General features: G+C 34.0%; 1 pseudogene; it reads left to right on the top strand.

Moving 5' to 3' along the window:
• The first annotated feature begins 687 nt into the window (after positions 1-687).
• On the top strand, positions 688-806 carry LOC112476146 (annotated as a pseudogene).
• Positions 807-7,172: the final 6,366 nt, after the last annotated feature.

A 7,172-nucleotide genomic window follows, 5' to 3' on the forward strand; every position in this document is an offset into this window, starting at 1 on the left:
GGAGGAAGGAGGAAGGAAGGGCAGGGCTTCCCAAAAACTTGAAAGTAAAAAAATTCAGGTTTGTATTCATGCCCAGGGGACTAGCCTGTGGGATTTCAAAAGAAGATCATGTCAAGGGAATCAAACACCCAGGGGCATCTATCTAATCAGAATTTGTGAAAGGAGTGAGACAGTAAAGTTCTCATCATTGGATAAAAACAATGAAGTCTAGAAGGACATCAGAAAACACTAGTGTTGGATGCTTTGCCAAGGTTTTTATACCAAATAAATTTTAAAGGGGGTAAAATATAGTTTTAAATGCAGATCTCAGACTTATTTCTAGAGTGTGTGATCTCATACAAGAGGTAGCTGCCACTGAAAAAGGCCTTTGGAGATCATTTAGAAAGCAATGCAATAAAAGCCTTGGAATGTTAGGGAGATCACAAATAGGATGGCACCTCTCCTAATGTTATATGAATGGGTTCCTGTGGCTTCAAATAAAATTTCTAGTGAGAGTAATATTTGCAGATTTTTTAAAGTGCTCTATTTCAGCTTGTAAGGAAGTGAATAACTGAAAATTGTAGTCAGTAACTTGAAACATGGTTTTAGTAACAAAGGTAGTGATGTCTGTGAAGATGTGGAGAGTTTGAATAAATGTTTCACTAAAATTTATACCAATTTCAAACTATACTACACACAGCTACAATAATGAACAGCCATGCCACCCTGAACAAGCCCAATCCTGTCTGATCTTGGAAGCTAAGCAGGGTTGGGCCTGGTTAGTACTCGGATGGGAGACCACCTTGGAAGACTAGGTGCTGTAGGGATTAAAAAAAAAAAAAAGACAAAGCTGCAATAACGAAAACAGTATGGTACTGGCGAAAACAAACATATATATAGATCAATGGAATAAAATGGAGAGCCCAGAAATCAATCCTCACTTATATGGTCAATTAATCTATGACATAGGAGGCATGGCTATACAATGGGGTAAAGACAGTCTCTGCAGTAAGTGGTGTTGGGAAAATTACACAGACACATGTTAAAAAAATAAAATAAAACTGAACCACTTTCTTAAACCATATACAAAAATAAACTCAAAGTAAATTAAAAATTTAACTGTAAGACCTGACTGAAACCATTAAAGCACTGGAAGAAAACACTAGTAGTAAACTCTTTGACAGTGCTCTTAGAAAATCTTTTTGAATATGTCTCCTTAGATAAGGGCAACAAAAGCAAATATATACAAATGGAACTACATCAAACCAAAAAGGTTTTGCACGTAAATGAAACCATCAACAAAATGAAAAGACAACCTACTGAATGGGAGATGTTCACAAATGATACATCAGATAATATCCAAAATATATAAGGAACTCAATATCAACTTAACACCAAAAATAATACACTCCAATTAAAAACTGGGCAGAGGACCTGAACAGACATTTCTCCAAAGAAGACATAAAGATGGCCAGCAAATACATGAAAAGAGGCTCAAAATTACTAATCATCAAGGAAATGCAAATCAAAACTAAAATGAGATATTATCTTACACTTGTTAGAATGGCTATCATGAAAAAAAAAATCAACAAATATCTTACACTTGTTAGAATGGCTATCATGAAAAAAAAAAAATCAACAAATATGGAGAAAAGGGAACCCCTGGACACTCTTGGGATTGTAAACTGGTATAGCCACTATGGAAAACAGTATGGAGATTCCTCAAAAAATTAAAAGCAGAACTGCCATACAAGCCAGCAATTCCACTTCTGGGTATTATTTAGCCAAAGAAAACAAAACACTAATTCTAAAAGACATATGCATCCCTATATTCACTGCAACATTACTTACAATAGCCAAGACAGGGAAACAACCTAAATGTCTGCCGACGGATGGATAAAGATGATGTGGTGTATATATACAATGGAATACTACATTGCCACAAAAAAGATAAAGCATTGCTATTTGGAACAACATGGATGGACCTAGAAGGTACATTAGAATAAAATTAATGCTCAACATTCACTTTTGTAGTAGGAAAAACAGCAGGAAAAAAGATTAAGTTCACTTCTGTCCAGTTACCTGAAGAAATTGTACACAGTTGATTATTAAATTTCTCACTTAAACTATTACCATCCACTTTATAAAAGTCGTTTTTAGAATTTTTCATCAATGGAAGGCACTTTCTGGAGTGATGAAAATGTTCTAAATTTTTATCTGGGTGACGATTACGTAGGTGTATACATTTGTTAAAATTCATTTTGTTATACACTTAAGATTATGCATTTTAGAATATATAAATTATAGCCCAATGAAGTATTATTGGAACAGAAAGTAAATTTTTAAAATTCTACACTATATTAGGTACTACTAGTGGTCCATTACAAAAGAAATTCTACATGTTGCCATGAAAACAATACAAAAAAAATTTCCCATTTGTTATGAGAGCAAAAAATATGAGAATTAAGCTGAGAACAAAAGATCTAAGAGAGATAATGGTAAAGTATTCCCTGCCCTTATTTTTCTCCTGGCTAGCCATGGTATTGCCACAAACGGGTGGGAGTAAAGGAACCTACATTTATGGAGGTCAGAGTGATTTGTCCTGAATAGTGGTCAACATAAATTTAATGGCTAGGGAACTTCTGAAATGGGTTAATAATTATACCCATTAAGAACCACTTCTTCTAAGGCAAAATACTGATCTATGCATTTTCTATCATCTTTGCGACCATCCTTATGTAAAAACTACTGAAGAATTGCATATGCCTCTATCCTATCCAAGTGGCAAATACTCCACTTTATCCTGGTGAAGTGTGCATTTAATCTACTCTTATTAAGATAATTTAGGTTTGTAAGCAGAGGCATTCACTTATCCGTATTTATGGAAAATTAGATCAAACACAGGATAATTTTAATGAAAGATGAAAAGTAAACCAAAGCATTATTAGTAGATCTTTCTTTGTCAGAAAATGAGACATAAATCTGGGAAATGATATGGTTTTAAGAGTTCAAAATACAGGGTTAAACAGGCTAGCATCAGTAGCTGTATGGCTTGGGGGGGAAAAAAAAAGCATGAATTATTTCTAGCAGCTGGAAAACATCCAAGTAAAAAGATCTAAAAGATGCAACATTTTGGTTCATGTCACTCAGGTAAGATGCAAGCATCAAAAGAACATTTATTTAATATAGAGGAAATAACAAAATCTAGCAATATATAAACACAAAAAAATTAAATGTGCAGGTTGTCACTAACATTGTATATCTTTTATACATCAAACACATCTTTCTTTTATTTAAATTCTAAAAGTTTTATATATTATACATCTATTAAGATATTCTCAGAGGGTAGGTGAAAGGGTTGAGATCATACCTACTTTGAATCTAAGTGAAAAATGGTTGAAAGGTGACAGCAGAAGAGAAACTGCTCTCTTTATTTCTAGTCTAATGCTCATTGAAAGAAAATAAGTTCAAAGTTCAAAATTTCCATTTTCTGACTAGTCATTCACTACAAAATACAAGAATGACTAAAGTCTGCAAAAGAAAATTCTCCACATAATCAATCTGAGCAGTTATAACCCTCCACCCAAGCAGGAAACTTAAGAGTACTTCTTTTCTGTCTCTGCTTCAATAAGACTTAATCTAAAGTATTCTTCTATAATCACCAGAGATTCCATTGCTTCTCTTTGTATCATATTTCATTGCCTCCCAACCCTCAAAATCATGAATTTCTAATGTCTTACTTTATAACCTTCCTACTGTTGTAAATGCCTTTATAATCTTGCCATCAGTTTAACAACACTAGCTTGTTCTACAGGGGTAGTGGTAACAGCAGTGACCTGGGAGGAAAAGGCCTGACTTGAATGTGCGACCTCTAGTTTGGGTTTTCTAACCCAATAAAATAAAGTGGGTGACTTAGACCAGTGACCTCTGACATTCTATGAATCTATGATTGCACAATAATATAATCATATATGATCTAATCAAAGGACTGCTAACTCTCCTTAGTTATTTCTAGGCTAAATATTCACTAAAGCCTTCTCATGGGGACTATTTCCTAATTTTTCAGTGTTCTCTCTCTCTGGAAAACTGTTCTGAGATCTTCAGTGAATGCTTACACTGTGGTGGTCTAATACTAAATATGGTGAAGAGATGGCCCTGTGACTTCTTTAAGCACCATTCCAATTATATGACTTTTTATCCATGGTTTTAAATGCAAAGGCATCACTGACTAATATTTAATGGGTTTTCTTATCGCCTTAGAACTCTTTGTACTACCACTGGTACAAACCCAATCCTACTCCCATACTAAATTTCCACAGCTGTTTACGTTCCTTAAGAAATTATCTTGCCCTGATCCTGATGAATTTCATACCACTTATGTATATTCACCAACATTTTTAAACCACCAGATATTCTAAATTTTAATCCAGTTGTCTATAGCGCCACCTATCCCACCCAACTTGGTGTCATTCAAAAACTTAATGAGCATATTCTATGTGCCATCATCTAAGACTCTGGTGGAAATATTAAAAAGCTCAGGACCAATCGGACAAAATTCACCTTGGAGTCCATGACGACCCTGTCCACCCGGCCAATGCTGAGGACTGGTACTAAGCCATGGCTAATTGTTTTAGGAAGAGCTTGATAATCATGGGTCAGTCTACCTTCTTGGCTAAAGAACTTGCCACCTCTCACAAACATATGCTACCTAAACCATCATAAGAAAAACAAGATGAAAGGCTGTAATCTGGCAGAAAACAGACCCAACATAACCTACCTACAGTACAATGCCTTAAGATGGTGAGTCTGCAGCAGCAGCATCTTCTTCAAAGATTAAAGCACATTTTTGCAAAATGTCACTCAACTGGTTATATTAACCTATGCACTTAAGACCTTCCATAAAACAGAATGACACGCTTGCAAAATGCTCTCCCAGCCAGCAGAGCTATTTTCCAGTACAGATGCTTATTTCCTCCTATTAGTTGAGCTGAATGAATGATTATGAAGAACCAGTTGTTTTTTTGTTCCCAAATCTGTCTATGCCTTACAATTATGCCTATTCACTTGTTGCTGTGACCACAGTTTTTATTCTCTAAACCAGTAAGTGCACAAAAAAAGCATTATTTCTATGAAGTCTATGTTGAATATTCTGAATAGACTAAAAGACATGTTGGTATTTAAAAAAAAAAAAAAAAGGGATACTGTCAGACTAGGCAAGACAACTGAGACTGAGGAACAAGTCATAAAAATCTAAAGAATGTCCTCAGATTGTTTGCCATGTCTTTAGATTCTCACTCCACTTAATGAGACCAAAATGAGATGTTAATTAATTAACAAACAGTTATTTGGGCATTGATATGCCAGTCACCAGCAAGATTAAATGAGTTAACCATTTTAAGCTAACATGTGTTTTACAATTACTAATTCATTACTATTGTTATCCACATTTTTACCCATGGTAAAACTGAGACACAGAGAAGTAACTTGCCTAAGTTCACATTCTAGTGACAGAGTGAGGGTTCCAGCCCAAAAGCCCAGTTCCAGAGGCCATATTCCCACTATGCTAAGCAATTGCAGATGATGTACTATACAGGAAAAAGTACACAGCTCTCAAATCAGTTGACTGATAAGCAATGAAAAGGTCTTAAACCTACCACAAACAAAACAAAAAAACAAAAAAACAAAAATTATATACATTTGTGTTTTAAATTAAACTAAAACATCCAAGTTATTTTTTAGGATCCCATGCTTTACCATATTTTTTTTTCACTTACCTATCAGTCAGTTTCATTAAAATAAGAGACTTCCGGTATACATTTCCCATGACATAGGGCAAGCCAGTCACAGCCAAAGTAATAAAGTAAATGGCTTCACATTAATTACTGATATTAATGACATACCATGTTCTCTTTTCCCAGGAAAAGAAAGAAAAGTATTTATAGTCTTAAAAGTAACATTGTGAGATTCTACCCATGATTAATCTGTATAATATAAGCAATTTTGGGAATGCACAGAGGACAACAAGCAACTCTACCAAAACTTTTTAAAAATGCAGAGAAAAAGAAGTGAACTAGAAATAAACATTCAGAAATAATTAAACCTGTTATTGGGGGTAAAATAGTTGATATATAAGTTTATTTACTATAGAAAAAGTCTTTCTTCTTACTGGATTCCATTAATTTTTTTATCTTGCTGTGTTGAGGGCTAAACCACAAACAAATATCAAAATCGACTTCTAAAACATAAAATCCATCTCCATACCTTACGTACTACCACAATAAATTCCTCTCTGAAACTGTAAGTACAAACTACAGTATAACAAGTCAAAGAGACATCTGGAATATATTTATCCAAACATAGAAACCTAAGGAAGAAAACTGCAAATGCCTTTTCAACTGTACAACTAACAAAGTTATTTTTTAAAAGCATTCTATGCACCCTACCCCCATTTCGTAATTACTTCAAGCCATTTGGATGCTGAAACCACTGGTGAAAGGTTACTGAAGAGAAAGATAGCATAATAGTCTCAGTGTCCTCCTACAAATTACTTACTAAATATAAAAAGTCATACCTTTGGAATCTAGCAGTCAATATCTTAACCAGGTGGGTGATCAAATTTAGCTACACGAGAGACAACCTGACATGTTCAACCTGATGCAATGTACTCTTATGTTTTTAACTGAACTATTTAAGGTATGTTTATAATTACATACTTTAACTCACTTTTGCACTTATTCGCTGGCGTATTAATACGTAACTTCGTCTATTGATTATTGCCAAAAATGTTTAACTTAAATCATGAAAAAGCAGTGAGGCAAATATAAAATATGGTATAACTGGCCTGTAATTTTCTAAACCTCAATGACATGGAAACCAAAAAGAAGCAGAGGAGTCCATCTAGAACTTTTAATCTTTTAGATTAAAAGAGAGTAAGAGAAATAACAACCAAATGCAACCAATCTATAAATCATTTTTGGATCCTAGATTAGGAAAAAAAGGGGATAAAAAAGCTCTAGAAGATATTTTTGAAACAACTGAGAAAATTTCAATATGTAAATAAAATAGTAGACATTATGCAATTACTGTTAAATTTTTAAAGTCTGATAATGATATTGTAGTTATGTATGAGAATGTATGTTTTTGTTCTTGGGAGATTCATGATGAAATACTTAAGAAGTAAAACTATCAAGATA

This window comes from Pteropus alecto, unplaced genomic scaffold (genome assembly GCF_000325575.1).
Source record: "Pteropus alecto unplaced genomic scaffold, ASM32557v1 scaffold202, whole genome shotgun sequence".
NCBI lineage: Eukaryota > Metazoa > Chordata > Mammalia > Chiroptera > Pteropodidae > Pteropus > Pteropus alecto.